Source organism: Mus caroli, unplaced genomic scaffold (genome assembly GCF_978045245.1).
Source record: "Mus caroli unplaced genomic scaffold, Mus_caroli_1 scaffold_1, whole genome shotgun sequence".
NCBI classification, from domain to species: Eukaryota; Metazoa; Chordata; class Mammalia; order Rodentia; family Muridae; genus Mus; species Mus caroli.
The window spans coordinates 97394993-97414480 of NW_028227256.1; the positions used below are offsets into that span (position 1 = coordinate 97394993).

At 38.9% G+C, this 19488-nt stretch overlaps 1 pseudogene; it reads right to left on the bottom strand.

Annotated features, from left to right (window-relative positions):
* Positions 1-4859: 4859 nt before the first annotated feature.
* Positions 4860-5680, bottom strand: LOC110295714 (metalloproteinase inhibitor 3 pseudogene; annotated as a pseudogene).
* Positions 5681-19488: the final 13808 nt, after the last annotated feature.

Here is a 19488-nt window from a genome sequence, read left to right on the forward strand (position 1 = left end):
CTGAAAAGAGACAGAGGGTAATCATGGAAAATGATACCACCTTACCATCTCCAACTCTATACAATACATTGTCACCTACTACTTGCATTTGGAATTTTGAAACTAAATCTTTTTTTTTAATAATTTTTTTATTACGTATTTTCCTCAATTACATTTCCAATGCTATCCCAAAGTCCCCCATACCCCCCCCCCACTCCACTACACACCCATTCCCATTTTTTGGCCCTGGCATTCCCTTGTACTGGGGCATATAAAGTTTGCATGTCCAATGGGCCTCTCTTTCTAGTGATGGTCTACTAGGCCATCTTTTGATACATATGCAGCTAGAGTCAAGAGCTCCGGAGTACTGGTTAGTTCATAATATTGTTGCACCTACAAGGTTGCAGATCTCTTTAGCTCCTTGGGTACTTTCTCTAGCTCCTCCATTGGGGGCCCTGTGATCCTTCCAATAGCTGACTGTGAGCATACACTTCTGTGTTTGCTAGGCCCCAGCCTAGTCTCACAAGAGACAACTATATCAGGGTCCTTTCAGCAAAATCTTGCTAGTGTATGCAATGGTGTCATCGTTTGGAAGCTAATTATGGGATGGATCCCTGGATATGGCAGTCTCTAGATGGTCCATCCTTTTGTCTCAGCTCCAAACATTGTCTCTGTAATTCCTTCCATGGGTGATTGTTTCCAATTCTAAGTAGGGGCAAATTGTCGACACTTTGGTCTTCGTTCTTCTACAGTTGCATGTGTTTTACAAATTGTCTCTTATATCTCGGGTATACTAAGTTTGTGGGCTAATATCCACTTATTAGTGAGTACATATCATTTGAGTTCTTTTGTGATTGTGTTAACTCACTCAGGATGATGCCCTCCAGTTCCAACCATTTGCCTAGGAATTTCATAAATTCATTCTTTTTAATAGCTGAGTAGTACTCCATTGTGTAAATGTACCACATTTTTTGTATCCATTCCTCTGTTGAGGTGCATCTGGGTTCTTTCCAGCTTCTGGCTATTATAAATAAGGCTGCTATGAACATAGTGGAACATGTGTCCTTCTTACCGGTTGGGACATCTTCTGGATATATGCCCAGTAGAGGTATTGCGGGATCCTCCAGAAGTACTATATCCAATTTTCTGAGTAACGGCCAGACTGATTTCCAGAGTGGTTGTACAAGCTTGCAATCCCACCAACAATGGAGGAGTGTCCCTCTTTCTCCACATCCTCGCCAGCATCTGCCCTCACCTGAATTTTTGATATTAGCCATTCTGACTGGTGTGAGATAGAATCTAAGGGTTGTTTTGATATGCATTTCTCTGACGATTAAGGATGTTGAACATTTTTTCAGGTGTTTCTCATCCATTTGGTATTCCTCAGGTGAGAATTCTTTGTTTAGCTCTGAGCCCCATTTTTTAATGGGGTTATTTGATTTTCTGGAGTCCACCCTCTTGAGTTCTTTATATATATTGGATATTAGTCCCCTATCTGATTTAAGATAGGTAAAGATCCTTTCCAAATCTGTTGGTGGCATTTTTGTCTTATTGACGGTGTCTTTTGCCTTGCAGAAGCTTTGCAGTTTCATGAGGTCCCATTTGTCAATTCTCAATCTTACAGCACAAGCCATTGCTGTTCTATTCAGGAATTTTTCCCCTGTGCCCATATCTTCAAGGCTTTTCCCCACTTTATCCTCTATAAGTTTCAGTGTCTCTGGTTTTATGTGAAGTTCCTTGATCCACTTAGATTTGACCTTAGTACAAGGAGAAAGGGATGGATCAATTCCCATTCTTCTACATGATAACAACCAGTTGTGCCAGCATCATTTGTTGAAAATGCTGTCCTTCTTCCACTGGATGGTTTTAGCTCCCTTGTTGAAGATCAAGTGACCATAGGTGTGTGGGTTCATTTCTGGGTCTTCAATTCTATTCCATTTGTCTACTTGTCTGTCACTATACCAGTACCATGCAGTTTTTATCACAATTGCTCTGTAGTAAAGCTTTAGGTCAGGCAAGGTGATTCCACCAGAGTTACTTTTATCCTTGAGAAGAGTTTTTGCTATCCTAGGTTTTTTTGTTATTCCAGATGTATTTGCAGATTGCTCTTTCTAATTCGTTGAAGAATTGAGTTGGAATTTTGATGGGGATTGCATTGAACCTGTAGATTGCTTTTGGCAAGATAGCCATTTTTACAATGTTGATCCTGCCAATCCATGAAAATGGGAGACCTTTCCATCTTCTGAGATCTTCTTTAATTTCTTTCTTCAGAGACTTGAAGTTTTTATCATACAGATCTTTCACTTCCTTAGTTAGAGTCACGCCAAGGTATTTTATACTATTTGTGACTATTGATAAGGATGTTGTTTCCTTAATTTCTTTCTCAGCCTGTTTATTCTTTGTGAAGAGAAAGGCCATTAACTTGTTTGAGTTAATTTTATATCCATCTACTTCACCGAAGCTGTTTATCAGGTTTAGGAGTTCTCTGGTGGAATTTTTAGGGTCACTTATATATACTATCATATCATCTGCAAAAAGTGATATTTTGACTTCATCTTTTCCAATTTGTATCCCCTTGATCTCCTTTTGTTGTCAAATTGCTCTGGCTAGGACTTCAAGTACTATGAGAATAGGTAGGGAGAAAGTGGGCAGCCTTGTCTAGTCCCTGATTTTAGTGGGATTGCTTCCAGTTTCTCACCATTTACTTTGATGTTGGCTACTGGTTTGCTGTAGACTGCTTTTATCATGTTTAGGTATGGGCCTTGAATTCCTGATCTTTCCAAGACTTTTATCATGAATCAGTGTTGGATTTTGTCAAATGCTTTCTACATATCTAATGAGATGATCTGGCGTTCGAACCTGCCTCCTGGCAGAGTTGTGTTCCACTCACCAGATGTCTTAAGATCCCGTGGAGGGTCCTGTGAGGGACTTGGGGGTGTCCAGAAGCTCAGCGCACAAAGAACCCCGGTGCTGGAGTGGATTGGAAGGGACTTGTTCCCCTAATCAGGCCGGGTTTCTGCTTCCCTAGTTAATGCAGTCTCAGTTCCCGAGCGATTGGATTTGAGCAGAAGCTGTGTTCCACTCATCAGAGATCTTAGGATCCTGTTGGGGATCCTGTGTGTGTCCTTGCGGGTGTCTGGAGACTCCCTGGGCCAGGAACCCTGGTGCTGCATTGGACCGGAAGGTGGTCAGATGTCTGGAGCCCAAAAAAGGTGCTGCCTCAGAAGCTCTGTGGCTCCTGCCTATCCCAGAAGCTATCCACTTCTGTGTGCACACTCTCACCTGTGCAGACTACTTTTTAGCAGAGTCCAGGAACCAAGATGGCTCCTGCCATTCCTGAGGCATGAAACTAAATCTTAAAATAATCTTGTTAATAGGAAAATTGATACTATATTTTTATTTAAAAACAAAAATACAACACAACAAAAGGTTTACAGTTGGACAGCAGAGCCTGTTTCCCTCAGTAAGTAACAACCATGCTCATTCTGTGAGGTGACCACCTCAGGAGGTGACATTCACTCACTACTGAGCTGGGCAAGAAGTGTATTCTGTCCCTATATCCAGGAGAGGTGTAATTCCACTGAAGTAGGATGATGTGCAACTGCCCCTTTCAGGAGAAGGCCCCTAGTCTAACACTCACACTCTCCTGCCATCAGCCGGCCAGTAAGGTAATCAAGTGAAGGGAATAACAAACACAAAGCAGAAGGAAGAAAGGAGATGAAGTGTCAAATAACACCAGTTATAGGGACAAGAGGGTGCTGAATGTGGTCAGAGCTTCAATTTTTATTTCAGATAAAGAAAAATTCAACTTGAAATTTCACAATTTTCCATCAAACAGCAATAAAAGAGATTAAATTATTTGCATATTTAACAGCATTGAATAGAATTATATGTTCTATTAAAAATTAGCTCATAATCCCTTTTGGGTATATGCAAATGTATATGTAAACACATCCCCTTAGATGAGCTAAACACTAATTTGGAATTAGTGTTCTCTACCCACAATTTCTGTGTTTAGTGTCAGATATGTTTTTCTCCAGCTTGCATGATGGCAAGCTTCCAGGCAGTTTCCCAAGAATTCCCAGGAGACTGTCTCATGGGAGGCAGGAGAGGAAAGACATTTGTTTCAGCCTTTTTTCTGAATTTTAGTACAGACATGCAGGTTGCCTCCTGAACACATGCAGATGTTCAACCCTTTGCTAACTCAGAAAATTCTATTACTCTTGAATGCTTGTTCCAGGATCTAAAACATCAGTCAACCCAAGTATCAAAGGGATGGGAAACATAATAATTATAGTCTGTCCCTTCTTTCCCTCACTCTGACAGGCAGATAAAGACAGATTGTCTGATTCAGAGAGTTTTATATCCTCTGTGTATACAGCCTTTCTAACACTTGGTGTCTGTCTGCTTGCTTCCCTTGACTGGGAAACAGCTAGACTTCTACCAACTTCCTGATCCATGCTTCCTGTGTATTGGGATGAAGAAGTGTATATGCAATTGAGTCTAAGATGTGGTCAAGAGAGGAAAAAGAGAGAAGAGTAGCTATTAAATGTCCCAAATGGGATAGATTTTTAAATTTTTGTTTTCCTAAAAAAATATAGATTATATATCATGAAGAAGAGAAATAAACATGGCTTATTCTTTCTGGCTTGGCATCATAGATCCTCAGTTGGAAACAGTGATGTCAACACCAAAAAATGGTGGTAGGCAGGGCAAGGAAGGTATTTCCAAATCAGCTCCATAAAAGCAGAGACTTTGAGTGTCCCAGGTGCTAAAATTTCAAGAAAACAGGCACCAATTTCATTGTCATCATCTTGGAAAAGTTAGTGTCCAGGACATTCAGCAGGATGGGAAGAAATTTCAGTGGGGCAGGTCTGAGTTCAGGGGTTTGTAGCATTGCTGATGCTCTTGTCTGGGGTTGGGGCATCCTCGATACCACCTGCAGTAGCCACCCTTCTGTTTGTGTTTGTACTTATAGCCAGGGTACCCAAAATTGGAGAGCATGTCGGTCCAGAGACACTCAAACTTGGAGGTCACAAAACAAGGCTAATAGTAACAAGACTTTATCTTGCAAATGTAACCCAGGTGGCAGCGGTAATTGAGGCCCTTGCGCTGGAACAATGTGAGGTAGCCCCACCTCTTCACAATGTTGCACAGGTAAACGTACATCTAGCCTTCATACAGGTGTCCTATCAACAGGTTCTGATATTTGTTGACTTCTAGCTTAAGAACAAAATGACTTTCACAAGCTTCCATGTGAATGTACTGCATGTGGGGTAACTTACTGAAGCCTCAGTACATCTTCATCTGCTTAATAGTGTAGACCAGAGTGCCACAGGGCCCCTCCTTCACCAGCCCCTTTCCCACCACTTTGGTCTGGTTTACGATGTCAGAGATGGAGCAGACATCTTAGGGATGGATGGTGAGCTTGTGCCCAAGGCTCCAGTAGCTCAGGAGCACGACAAGTCCAAGACAAGAAATCAAGGTAGCTGCTGTGGTCCACTGCAGGGACTGCCACTCTTTTCTTCAAAGTTGTCAAACCCTGGCACAGATACTACAGTCAGAGCTCACTACCTGTGTTTGACCATGCACTGTGCACTATGAGCTCCAGGGAAGTGCCTTCCAAGTAGCCCACCAGGATTCGACTAAGTGACCAAGGGTTGCTGGAGCACAAGTCTTTGGAACCAATGAGTGTCCTCATGGAGAAGGATTGGGAAGCAGAGAAGCCTCAGAAGAAGTTTCTTGGCGCTGATGGCTTCCCTCTGACCACTGTGGGTTACTATCATATTAAGAAGCCATATTGTGCAATGTATGTGAGAAGTGGGGATCCTGCATTAGAATCTAAGTGAATGATTCAGTAGAGCCTTGGGGCAATTCCTTGGAAATCTTTCAGTGGTTGGAGCATGTTTGCAAGCTTGCAAGAGGTATTACTGTAAGACACATTGGAAGTTTTCTCTCATTGAAAAAGACATGTCTGTGTGATTTTATCTGTTTACTGAATAACTAAAGTAAACTATCTTTTTAATGGGGGAGAAAAGCACATTTTTTTGTGACACATGTGTTCATGCGTGACTCTTAAATTTTATTACAGAAAAGGAGAAAGGGATCAAGATCCTCATAGAAGACGTGGGACCTGAGACTGCTTTGGTTGGGGAGGCAGAAATCCGGCCTACATAGGGCCACAAGCCTCTTCCGGTTAGAAAAGCACCGGGGTAGCTAGGGTGCAGGGTCCACTGACACTCGCCAGCTACCCACAACACCCGCCACAGGATCTGAAGACTTCTGGTGAGTGGAACACAGCTTCTGCTCCAATCCAATTGCACGCGGGACCTGAGACTGCATTAGTTAGGGAAGCAGAAACAGGCCTGAGTAGGGCCACAGGCCTCATCCAGCCGGACCAGCACCGGGGTAGCTAGAGTGCAGGGTCAGCTGACACCCGCCAGTTACCCATGACCCCGCCACAGGATTTTGAGACTGCTGGTGAGTGGAACACAGCTTCTGATCCAATCTTGAAACAGTGACAATGACAACAACTAACCCCAGAGATTACCAGATGGCAAAAGGTAAACGTAATAATCTTACTAACAGAAACCAAGACCACTCACCATCATCAGAACCAAGCACTCCCACTTCGCCCAGTCCAGGGCACCCCAACACACCGGAAAAGCTAGACACGGATCTAAAAGCATATCTCCTGATGATGGTAGAGGACTTCAAGAAGGACTTTAATAACACACTTAAAGAAATACAGGAGAACACTGCTAAACAGGTAGAAGACATTAAAGAGGAAGCACAAAAATCCCTTAAAGAATTGCAGGAGAACACTGCTAAAGAGTTACAAATCCTTAAAGAAAAACAGGATAACATAATCAAACAGGTAGAAGTCCTTAATGAAAAAAAGGAAAACACATCCAAACAGATGATGGAAATGAAGAAAACCATACTAGACCTAAAAAGGGAAGTAGACACAATAAAGAAAACCCAAAATGAGGCAACACTGGAGATAGAAACCCTAGGAAAGAAATCTGGAACCATAGATACGAGCATCAGCAACAGAATACAAGAGATGGAAGAGAGAATCTCAGGTGCAGAAGATTCCATAGAGAACATTGGCACAACAATCAAGGAAAATGTAAAATGCAAAAAGATCCTAACTCAAATCATCCAAGAAATACAGGACACAATGAGAAGACCAAACCTACGGATAATAGGAGTGGATGAGAATGAAGATTTTCAACTCAAAAGACCAGCAAACATCTTCAACAAAATTATAGAAGAAAACTTCCCAAACCTAAAGAAAGAGATGCCCATGAACATACAAGAAGCCTACAGAAATCCAAATAGACTGTACCAGAAAAGAAATACCTCCCGACACATTCTATCCTAAAACAAAAGGATATACCTTCTTTTCAGCACCTCATGATACCTTCTCCAATATTGACCACATAATTGGTCACAAAACAGGCCTCAACAGATACAAAAATATTGAAATTGTCCCATGCATCCTATCAGATTACCATGGACTAAGGCTGATCTTCAATAACAAAATAAATAATAGAAAGCCAACCTTCACGTGGAAACTGAACAACACTCTTCTCAATGATACTTTGGTCAAGGGAGGAATAAAGAAAGAAATTAAGGACTTCTTAGAGTTCAATGAAAATGAAGCCACAACATACCCAAACATGTGGGACACAATGAAAGCATTTCTAAGACGAAAACTCATAGCTCTGAGTGCCTCCAAAACGAAACTAGAGAGAGCACACATTAGCAGCTTGACAACATACCTAAAACCACTAGAACAAAAGGAAGCAAATTCACCCAAGAAGAGTAGATGGCAGGAAATAATCAAACTCAGGGGCGAAATCAACCAAGTGGAAACAAGAAAAACTATTCAAAGAATCAACCAATCAAGGAGCTGGTTCTTTGAGAAAATCAACAAGATAGATAAACCCTTATCCAGACTCACTAGAGGGCACAGGGAAAGCATCCTAATTAACAAAATCAGAAATGAAAAAGGAGACATAACAACAGATCCTGAAGACATCCAAAACACCATCAGATCCTTCTACCAAAGGCTATACTCAACAAAACTGGAGAACCTGGATGAAATGGAGAAGTTCCTAGACAGATATCAGGTACCAAAGTTGAATCAAGATCAGGTTAATGATCTAAACAGCCCTATATACCCCAAATAAATAGAAGCAGTCATTAATAGTCTCCCAACTAAAAAAAGCCCAGGACCAGATGGGTTTAGTGCAGAGTTCTATCAGACCTTCAAAGAAGATCTAATCCCAGTTCTTCACAAACTATTCCACAAAATAGAAACAGAAGGTACTCTACCCAACTCATTCTATGAAGCCACAATTACTCTGATACCTAAACCACAAAAAGACCCAACAAAGATAGAAAACTTCAGACCAATATCCCTTATGAATATTGATGCAAAAATCCTCAATAAAGTTCTTGCTAAACAAATCCAAGAACACATCAAAACAATCATCCATCCTGACCAAGTAGGTTTCATCCCAGGGATGCAGGGATGGTTCAATATTCGGAAATCCATCAACGTAATCCAGTATATAAAAAACTCAAAGCAAAAACCACATGGTCATCTCGTTAGATGCGGAAAAAGCATTTGACAAGATCCAACACCCATTCATGATAAAAGTCTTGGAAAGATCAGGAATTCAAGGCCCATACCTAAACATGATAAAAGCAATCTACAGCAAACCAGTAGCCAACATCAAAGTAAATGGTGAGAAGCTTGAAGCAATCCCTCTAAAATCAGGGACTAGACAAGGCTGTCCACTTTCTCCATACCTATTCAACATTGTACTTGAAGTCCTAGCCAGAGCAATTCGACAACAAAAGGAGATCAAAGGGATACAAATTGGAAAAGATGAAGTCAAAATATCACTTTTTGCAGATGATATGATAGTATATATAAGTGACCCTACAAATTCTACCAGAGAACTCCTAAGCCTGATAAACAGCTTCGGTGAAGTAGCTGGATAAAAAATTAACTCAAACAAATCAATGGCCTTTCTCTACACAAAGAATAAACAGGCTGAGAAAGAAATTAGGGAAACAACACCCTTCTCAATAGTTACAAATAATATAAAATATCCTGGCGTGACTCTAACTAAGGAAGTGAAAGATCTGTATAATAAAAACTTCAAGTCTCTGAAGAAAGAAATTATAGAAGATCTCAGAAGATGGAAAGATCTCCCATGCTCATGGATTGGCAGGATCAACATTGTAAAAATGGCTATCTTGCCAAAAGCAATCTACAGATTCAATGCAATCCCCATCAAAATTCCAAATCAATTCTTCAATGAATTAGAAAGTGCAATCTGCAAATTCATCTGGAATAACAAAAAACCTAGGATAGCAAAAACTCTTCTCAAGGATAAAAGAATCTCTGGTGGAATTACCATGCCGGACCTAAAGCTTTACTACAGAGCAATTGTGATAAAAACTGCATGGTTCTGGTATAGTGACAGACAAATAGACCAATGGAATAGAATTGAAGACCCAGAAATGAACCCACACACCTATGGTCACTTGATCTTCGACAAGGGAGCTAAAAACATCCAGTGGAAGAAAGACAGCATTTTCAACAAATGGTGCTGGCACAACTGGTTGTTAACATGTAGAAGAATGCGAATCGATCCATTCCTATCTCCTTGTACTAAGGTCAAGTCTAAGTGGATCAAGGAACTACACATAAAACCAGAGACACTGAAACTTATAGAAGAGAAAGTGGGGAAAAGCCTTGAAGATATGGGCACAGGGGAAAAATTCCTGAATAGAACAGTAATGGCTTGTGCTGTAAGATCGAGAATTGACAAGTGGGACCTCATGAAACTGCAAAGCTTCTGCAAGGCTAAAGACACCATCAATAAGACAAAAAAACCACCAACAGATTGGGAAAGGATCTTCACGTATCCTAAATCAGATAAGGGACTAATATCCAATATATATAAAGAACTCAAGAAGGTGGACTCCAGAAAGTCAAATAACCCCATTAAAAAATGGGGCTCAGAACTGAACAAAGAATTCTCACCTGAGGAATACTGAATGGCAGAGAAGCACCTGAAAAAATGTTCAACATCCTTAATCATCAGGGAAATGCAAATCAAAACAACCCTGAGATTCCACCTCACACCAGTCAGAATGGCTAAGATCAAAATTTCAGGTGACAGCAGATGCTGGCGAGGATGTGGAGAAAGAGGAACACTCCTCCATTGTTGGTGGGATTGCAAGCTTGTACAACCACTCTGGAAATCAGTCTGGCGGTTCCTCAGAAAATTGGACATAGTACTACCGGAGGATCCAGAAATACCTCTCCTGGACATATATCCAGAAGATGTCCCAACCGGTAAAAAAGAGACATGCTCCACTATGTTCATAGCAGCCCTATTTCTAATAGCCAGAAGCTGGAAAGAACCCAGATGTCCCTCAACAGAGGAATGGATACAGAAATTATGGTACATTTACACAATGGAGTACTACTCAGCTATTAAAAAGAATGAATTTATGAAATTCCTAGCCAAATGGATGGACCTGGAGGGCATCATCTTGAGTGAAGTAACACAATCACAAAAGAACTCACACAATATGTATTCACTGATAAGTGGATATTAGCCCAAAACTTAGGATACCCAAGATATAAGATACAATTTGCTAAACGCATGAAACTCAAGAAGAATGAAGACCAAAGTGTGGACACTGTGCCCCTTCTTAGAATTGGGAACAAAACACCCATGGAAGGAGTTACAGAGACAAAGTTCGTAGCTGTGATGAAAGGATGGACCATTTAGAGACTGCCGTATCCAGGGATCCATCCCATAATCAGCTTCTAAACGCTGACACCATTGCATACACTAGCAAGATTTTGCTCAAAGGACCCAAATATAGCTGTCTCTTGTGAGAAGATGCAGGGGCCTAGCAAACACAGGAGTGGATGTTCACAGTCAGCTATTGGATGTATCACAGGGCTCCCAATGGAGAAGCTAGAGAAAGTACCCAAGGAGCTAAAGGGATCTGCAACCCTATTGTTGGAACAACATGATGTACTAACCAGAACCCCGGAGCTCTTGTCTCTAGCTGCATATGTATTGAAAGATGGCCTAGTCGGCTATCAATGGAAAGAGAGGCCCATTGGACTTGCAAACTTTATATGCCCCAATATAGGGGAATGTCAGGGCCAAAAGAATGGGAATGGGTGGGTAGGGAAGTGGGGGGCGCTTTGGGGGACTTTTGGGATAGCATTGGAAATGTAATTGAGGAAAATATGTAATAAAAATATTAAAAATTAAAAAAAATCCTCATGGACATGGAAACATGTACTAGTAGCACAATAAAAAATCTTTCTCTTGCATCTTCCTCTGCAGCCTGAATGATTCATCCTCCCCACCCCACCAGCCCACTGCTGTCTACACTGGTGTGTGTGTGTGTGTGTGTGTGTGTGTGTGTGTGTGTGTGTGTGTGTGAGAGAGAGAGAGAGAGAGAGAGAGAGAGAGAGAGAGAGAGAGAGAGAGAGAGAGAGGAGATTTCTTTTGGAACCCTGAGTTCTCCAAGTAGACTAGAGGAGCATGTTTCTATTACCCACCATCTTCACCTTGCCTTGTCTGAGTTTATGAGCACAGCCCACCAATTGTGGCTTTTTAATTTATTTTTTGGTTGTTAGGGACTGAATTCAGACTATCATCATTGCATATCAGACACTTCACTAACTGCCCAATATCCCTAAGCCCTCTTCATTCCCTTCTTTTTATCACCCTTATCTGTCATTGATTCTGTATTGACAGCATAACAGGACATTGTAGTTAGCCACAGATAGCAACTTGACCACATGTCACCTTTTATTCTCTGCATTAAGTAGTGGAGACAAATTGTCATTTGAAAAGGCACAAATACTGAACTGTATAAATTAATGACTTTAGATTGTTCAGATGTCTTTGAAAATAAAAGTGATTGACTGCACAAATCTTATAACTTCAGTATGATCCCTTGGAACTCATGCTAAAAACCAACCAACTGATAAAGCAATTAGGCACATGTAGTTAGTAGTGCAATTATAAAATCTCAAGGCTTTCATAGTGGGATGGGTTGTAGAAAATAGAATGCCTGGGGCATTGGTAGCTAACGATCATAGATCATAGGTGTATTCATTGAAGCAGAAAAAAAAATAATAACAGAGTGCCTGCCTCAACAATGTGGAACAAAAAACCTGGCTCTCAAAAGTTGTGCTCAGAGTTCTATAACTTACCATATATATTTGAACACTTGTATCATACACACATATGAACCTATTGTGAATCAATCTAAATGCAATGGATGCCTTGAGTCCAATATAGTTGAATTTATTTATTTACACAAATCTTTCTTTTTACCATTCAGGTCTACATAAATGAACAAGAAATGAGAGCATTGTAGAGTTATACTTTTCAAAACCTTCTTTAGTAAGTGCAATTAAGTGCCTTAACCTCCTTTCAAGCCCATCAATACCTTTATCCAAAGGTAGTGGAAAGGATAAATTAATATGGCAAAGGAGGGTTTGGACCTGTGTACAATATTTTTTTTGGGAAAATCCAATTTGTATTGTCAGGATAGTAGCAGTTTGGTTCAAATGAATCAGCAGTGGTAGCACAATCCACTCACAATCACCAGTAATGAATCAGTAATGGGAGTTCATTCCATAAGAAACTGCAAGGCACTGCCAAGTGGTTATTGTCCACAAAAGTAACAAAAATCCCCCAGAAGTCCACCAGACATACTTTAGTGTATTTCTCTCTATAAAGTCACAACAAATGATGATCATCAAAGAATAGCAAGGTGAGTCAATACTACACAGTGTTGTCAGTGAAATCCAGTGTCAGCAAAGAGCAGCAAAGAGAACGGATACCACACAACATTGTCCACTGTCTGTTGGGTAACATTTATATCATTTCCAGACATCACATGTTTTCTCAATCTTCTGGTCTAGCAAAATATCAGATGCCTTTTTTTTTTTAGCAAACTGCTTCCAGAAAGAATGCCACACGATCTCAGCAAACCATCTTCCCACATGTCTCCTTCAGCCAAAACACCCTCCTACAAGAAAGTTTCCAGAAAAACAAACAAACAAAAAAACATGTGACAACTAAGTGTCAAAGAAACCAGAAATTTTCACTTTATAACTCCTTTTCTGTTTTTTAAAAGATGTCTTTTTCTGTAACATTATGAATCCAAACACAATAGAAACAATTATAAGAACCAAAACAATTTAATTTTATATGACACCTTAATCAAACAACTTATATGCAAGATACTCAAACAAGTCTGACAAAACAACCCTAAATTTCTATCAATATATAATAATTAAGCAAAACAACCTTAAATTTATGTCAATATACAGTAATTAAGCAGAACAACTTTGAATTTCTGTTCATATACAATAATTAACCAAAGCAACCTGCCACCCTGGATGATAACAACCTTAACACATCAAATGGAGAACACCATCCACCCCAACTTAAGGGATCAGGACCATGACATGTATATATATATATATATATATATATATATATATATATATATATATATATATATATATATAATTTGCTTCCTGCTGAGTTGGAGCTAAAATTCCTGTTTGGGGCCCAAGAAAAAATGTCCAGTGTGAAAAAAGTTAACTGTAGCACTTATTGCCCAGTTTGTCTGTCATCCAATCTTAGTGTTGTATATCCAGTCTTGATGTTGTCTATCCTCTGTGTTTTCTGACAAGTTTCAGTGTTGTCTGTCTAGTTTATGTATTGTCTGTCAGGTCACTGTCTTTCTAGTCTATATATTGTCTCTCAGGTTTGTATGTGCTCATTCATTTGGGCTAGCCGTTTTGAAGTGTGCTTGCAGGCATATTTTGAGGAAATCAGCAACTGAGGCAGACTTTGAGGGTGAATCTCTGCTCTATTTGCTTTGTGAAGGCATACATGTATCAGCTGGTAAGAAGCTTTCCCTGTTTAGATATATTTTTATATAAATTTTGTACATAATCATAAATTTTCATGTCCTTTAGGTACATAAGCTTAACCATGTCCCCATCACAAAACTATTGCAGGTTTCCATCCTAATTTCCACACATCCTTATAGTATATTAGTTGTCTTTTTTTCCTCAGTTTTTTTTCCAGTAACCCAGTGTCTCTAAACTGATGTTGTTTCTTTTTCACCAATATTAAGAAAAATTAGAGTTAACAAAGCAATATTTAGTCTTTCCTGGGGGTTTTAATTTCCTTTTTTTTTTTTTTTTTTAATAAACACCTGTTTAAAGGTGTGGTTGGTTCTTTCTGTAACTGCTTGTCCTGGGGGTTGAGTGATATTCCTGGTTTTCCAATAAAATGATTTACATTGTAATATGCAAATAATTGCTTCATTTTATTAGATATATATTTGAGAACATGGTTAGATTTAATTTTTGCAGATATTTTCATAATCTCTATTATTTCCAATAAATTTGTAATAGCATAATTAGCCTTTTCAGAGCGTAAAGCACTTGTCCATTAAAACACCAAGGATATGTTAATAGTATGGTATATATACACTTTTTTCTCCAATCTCTGCAAAATCTAAAACATATTTCTGCCAGATGTCATTTTTTTTCTGGTAGACCTAGGGTTATTACAAGCAGATAAAAGATTTGGCTTGTATAGAGAACACATAGGACTTTATTAAAACAACCATTTTTGCATATAAAGAATTAGTAATTGCATTAAGAAATTCAGGATAATTTAATAACACTGTAAAGATTGCATAGAATTCTGATTTTTGAACTGTTGAATATGTACTTTTGATCACCCTGCTTATTTTATCTAACTTATAACCTGCCATTTCCATCTTGTTTGCATCAGTACAAAATGTTGGTGCCTCTGAAATTGGTGTTCTGTTTACAATACATCAAACAAACCAATTAGTTCTTTTTATAAAAACCAGATACATTTGCTTTTTGGTTCTTTGTCATTAATTTCATCCCAGGACTTACTACAAGCTCTTTGCCAATCTTCATTGATTACCTATAATTAAATATCAACACTTGTAGGATTTACTACAATTTTGGGTGGATCTGTTCCTAAAAAATTGGCATAAACTTATTCTAACTTTTATAATTAATTCTGAAACCATAAATATCTATATATATCTTCAAATTTGTAATTTGTATATGAGCTAAGAAAATGTATTTCATAATACTATCTTCTATTTGCTTTATGAGCACAGTAGAAAAAAAATGTGTTGAAGGTAAAATAACCAGGATATAATCAAGTTTAGGTTTATTTTGCTTAGATATGCCTCTTGAAGTCTGTGTTCTTTAAGAGTTAAATCTCTTTTCTTCTTCAGATGTTAGACATCTTACACTGTTTAAGTTTGAATCTACTTATAATGTTTGAAAGAAATTAGTTAATGTATATACTAAATAGAATTATATCTCTCACTAAGTTTTGAAAACCATTAAAAGTTTACAATCTGTCTTTAAATATCTGTACCTTTTGTGGTTGAATATTTGGTGATTAATTTCATAGACCAATCACTAAGTGAATATCCTCTTTATATTTTTTTCTGGAGTAATCTGTAACCACTTGCATGAAAGAATTCTTTGTGTTATCTTGAAAATGTTCTCTAAAACACCTTTGTCAAAATTTGCCAACAGAATGCCATCCATATAATGATAAGTGGTAGATTGAAGAAATGTTTATAAATTATTAAGACTGTTTTATATATATATAAATTTGGACAATTTAACATTCCCTGTGGTAGGATGGTCCAATAGTATAATTTCAATGGACCACTATTGTTCAGTTCTAGGTACAGAGAGAAACCTTTCCTTATATTGCTCATGTAAGGGTACAGTGGAAAACAACATTTTAAATCAATTATTATTATAAATCATGATTTAAGTAACAAAAATGGTAAAGGAAGTACAGGTTGTAAAGGAGTCATTACTTAACTTATTACCTGTTCTTAAATTTGTTAGCATCAACTATTTTTCCTGATTTCTTTATGACAACAAACACAGGGAAATTCCATAGGTTGTTATACTATTCTATATGCTGAGCCTCCAGCTGCTCTTGCAAAAATTTTTCAAGTTCCTACAATTTTCCTTTTCTTATGGGCCACTGATCTTGTGAAAGACGCTGGATTGATATCCATTTAAGGGCAAGGTTGTTGGTATGCCAGCAGTGACCCCTTTTATAAGTTTGTAAACTCTATCCCTTCAATAGCCTGTGTTTGAATAATAGGCTCATCTTGTGTTTTTTTTTTTTTTTCTCAGTAATCTGTATCAATAACTTCCCCAGGAGCATCTACCTTATCACCATTAATTCTCTCATTTACTGTCTCTGGAATTGCAGCAATATTAATTTGAATACACCATTGTTGTAAAAAAAAATCCCTTCTACATAAGTTTATGGGTCTGCCAGCCACATAAAGATTTAACTTCCCTGTTTTCACTTCTGGCCCATAGAGGTAATCCATTAGAAGATTTCTCTAACTTGTGATACGTTACCAAGCCCTGAAAATTGTCTAAGCCTTCTAAAGTGTCAGATCTAGATTCCAAGACTTTTGGAAAGCATACTAAACTCAGCTCCTGTTTCCATGAAAAATAGTGTATCAACACCATTCATTTGCACCATTACATGGGTCTCTGATCATTAACCACTGTTGGACAGAACCCAGGTTTCCTAGTATTCCCAAGGCTTATAATTTCTTGAAAATGACCAAATTCACCACAATTAAAGCACCAGGCATCTTGATTTCTGACATTTCTAGCTGGGATTTGTCCTATGATATTAAGATTATGTTCTTGAGAACCAAGACCATTTTTCCCTTATCCATACATCTATTAATGATCCTAAAGCTTTCAATAGTCTGACTGCTCTCTTACATTCAATATTTCCATTTTCAAATGCCAGTATTTCTATCAGTGACTTTCTGTCGTCAGGGTCTGATATGTCTCTATATACAGCTGAACTCAACCTTAGTAAACAAAGTGATTTTTTTCCCCAAGCTCCACAATGTTGTCCCAAGTTCTTAAAGATGCAACACAACATTGTTCAATTATCCCATCATCAGATTGGATTTGTTCTTATAAGTCAGCACAACATCTTTAAGCAAGAAGTTAATGTTTGGTAAAATTTATCCTCATACGTAAATTATGTTGCTCTATTTTTGTGATTTTGTACCTCTAAAATGACAAGCATTGGAACTGTTGTCCAACTTCTGTACTGGTAACAACAATCTCTTTCAATCTCAGTAAAATAACAATATACTGTGTGGTGCATTTATTTAACATTTAACAAATGTATAATGTAAGCCATACAATACAGCAGCATTTTTAGAATGAGTTAGATATAGCATTTTTATTAGATACTGGGTCATCACATTATAAGCATGACAACCACTATTAGAAGGCATATGCTACTGTGAGATTGTGAAAGCTTAAGGTGCCTATATATCTCTATGCAAATCTTCTAAAGATGCACTTGGCAGAACTCACTGAGTTTCTACTGTTCTTCCTGGCCCCTTGCCTCAGTGTGATGCATTGGGTCTCTAGTAATGAAAGTGAGTGGAGCAGGGCAGGGTGGCAGTTTAAATTCAAGCATAGTTTGTGTTTAGTCAGGGTTTCTATTCCTGCACAAACATCATGACCAAGAAGTAAATTGGGGAGGAAAGGGTTTATACAGCTTACACTTGCATACTGTTGTTCATCACCAAAGGAAGTCAGGATTGGAACTCAAGCAGGTCAGAAAGCAGGAGCTAATGCAGAGGCCATGGAGGGTTGTTCTTTACTGGCTTGCTTCCCCCAAGCATGCCCAGACTGCTCTCTTATAGAACCCAAAGACTATGAGCCCAGGGATGGTCTCACCCACAAGGGACCCTTCCCCCTTGATCACTAATTGAGAAAATGCCCCACAGCTGGAACTCCTTTCTCTGAGATAACTCCAGCTTGTTTCAAGTTGACACACAAAAGCAGCCAGTACAGTTTGCATCCTGCAATCATTGTATACTAAAGTATCTTTTTCAGAAACAAACCTGAACTCTGTTGTTCTCCTTCCACTGGCTGTTTTTGTTTTATAATCATTTCTATTTCTGTACACAAACAGTATAAGTACATAAGCAACCTTCAAGCTAACAGAAAAGAATTTTCAGGTGATCTTCTAAACTTTTTCAAAACTGTATACATGAAAACTATGAAGCAAAACCAAAAACACAATCTCTGGCATTAAGACAGGAGACTACCCAGTGGTTGCTCTTTTGCCAACCTCCTTAAGCAGCATTAACTGTCTTTTTCTCTACTATATTAGAAGCATAGTTACCCATAATGGCTTAGTCATGTAGGCTTATATTTTCAAAACAACTTTTAGTAAGTATACTTAAATGTTTTCCTTCTAGCCCACCATCAATGAAAGGTAGTAAAAAGGAAATGTTAATAGGGTAAAGGGAGGTATGGATCTGTTTAGAAATATTTGGAGCAGGAAGGGGGGAACACATCCAATCTGTGTTTTCAGGATATCAGCGGTTCAATTCAAATGGATAAGCAAAGGAAGATTGATTCCTTCATAAACACCAGTCATGAGTGGCAGTTCAATTCAGATGAAACTGTAAGGTTCTGCCAATCAGCCCTAGTCAGTGGAAGCGCAAGAAGCCAGCAAAATACTATCAAAAGTACTTTGGTGTGTTTTGCTCTATGCAGTTATGACAAAAGATGATCAGCAAAGATTGGCAAGGGGAACCAATGCCACACAGCATTGTCAGCTAAGACCTGTGCCAACTAAGTCTAATAAAGACTAGCAAAGAGTAGCAAGGCAAGTGAATACGACACACTGCTGTCAGTGAAGACCAGTGTCAGCAAAGCACAATAAATACCAGTGTCATGAGGCAAAGCACACCCAATACTACATAGCATCATCATGAAAAAAAAGTTTTAGCAAAGGGCAATGAAGACCAACAAAGAGTGGCTAAGGTGAGCCAATATCAGACAGTGTTGTCTGCTGTGTGTTGGATTATATTTATAAACTTTCCAAAGATAATATGTTCTCTACACATCCACTCTAGAAAAATATCACATGTCAATTTTTAAGGATGTTTCAAGACAAAGAGTTTGTGTCTGTTATCAGCAAGACACCCTCTAGGGAGTGCCCTGACCCCTGGACTCAGGTGAGATTGCCATTTTCTATCTGGAGTCTCTCTGAGGTTGGTCCATACAAAAGAGCACTCAGGTCACAGAAGCAACAGAGTTTCTTGAACAGGGTCCCTTTGGCCTTAATCTTCAGCCAGGTGGTATGGCCAATTCTCAGCCCTCTGTGCACCTTCCCAGCCAGAGGAGAGTTTGCCTCCAGGGAGTGCTCTGACCCCAGGACTCAGGAGAGAGCTGATGTCCCAGGAGTGCTGAAAGAGGCTAACAGAATCACAGGAGGAACAAGCTCCAGCCAGAGACAGCTAGAATATCTAACTATCAGAGATTACCAGATGGCA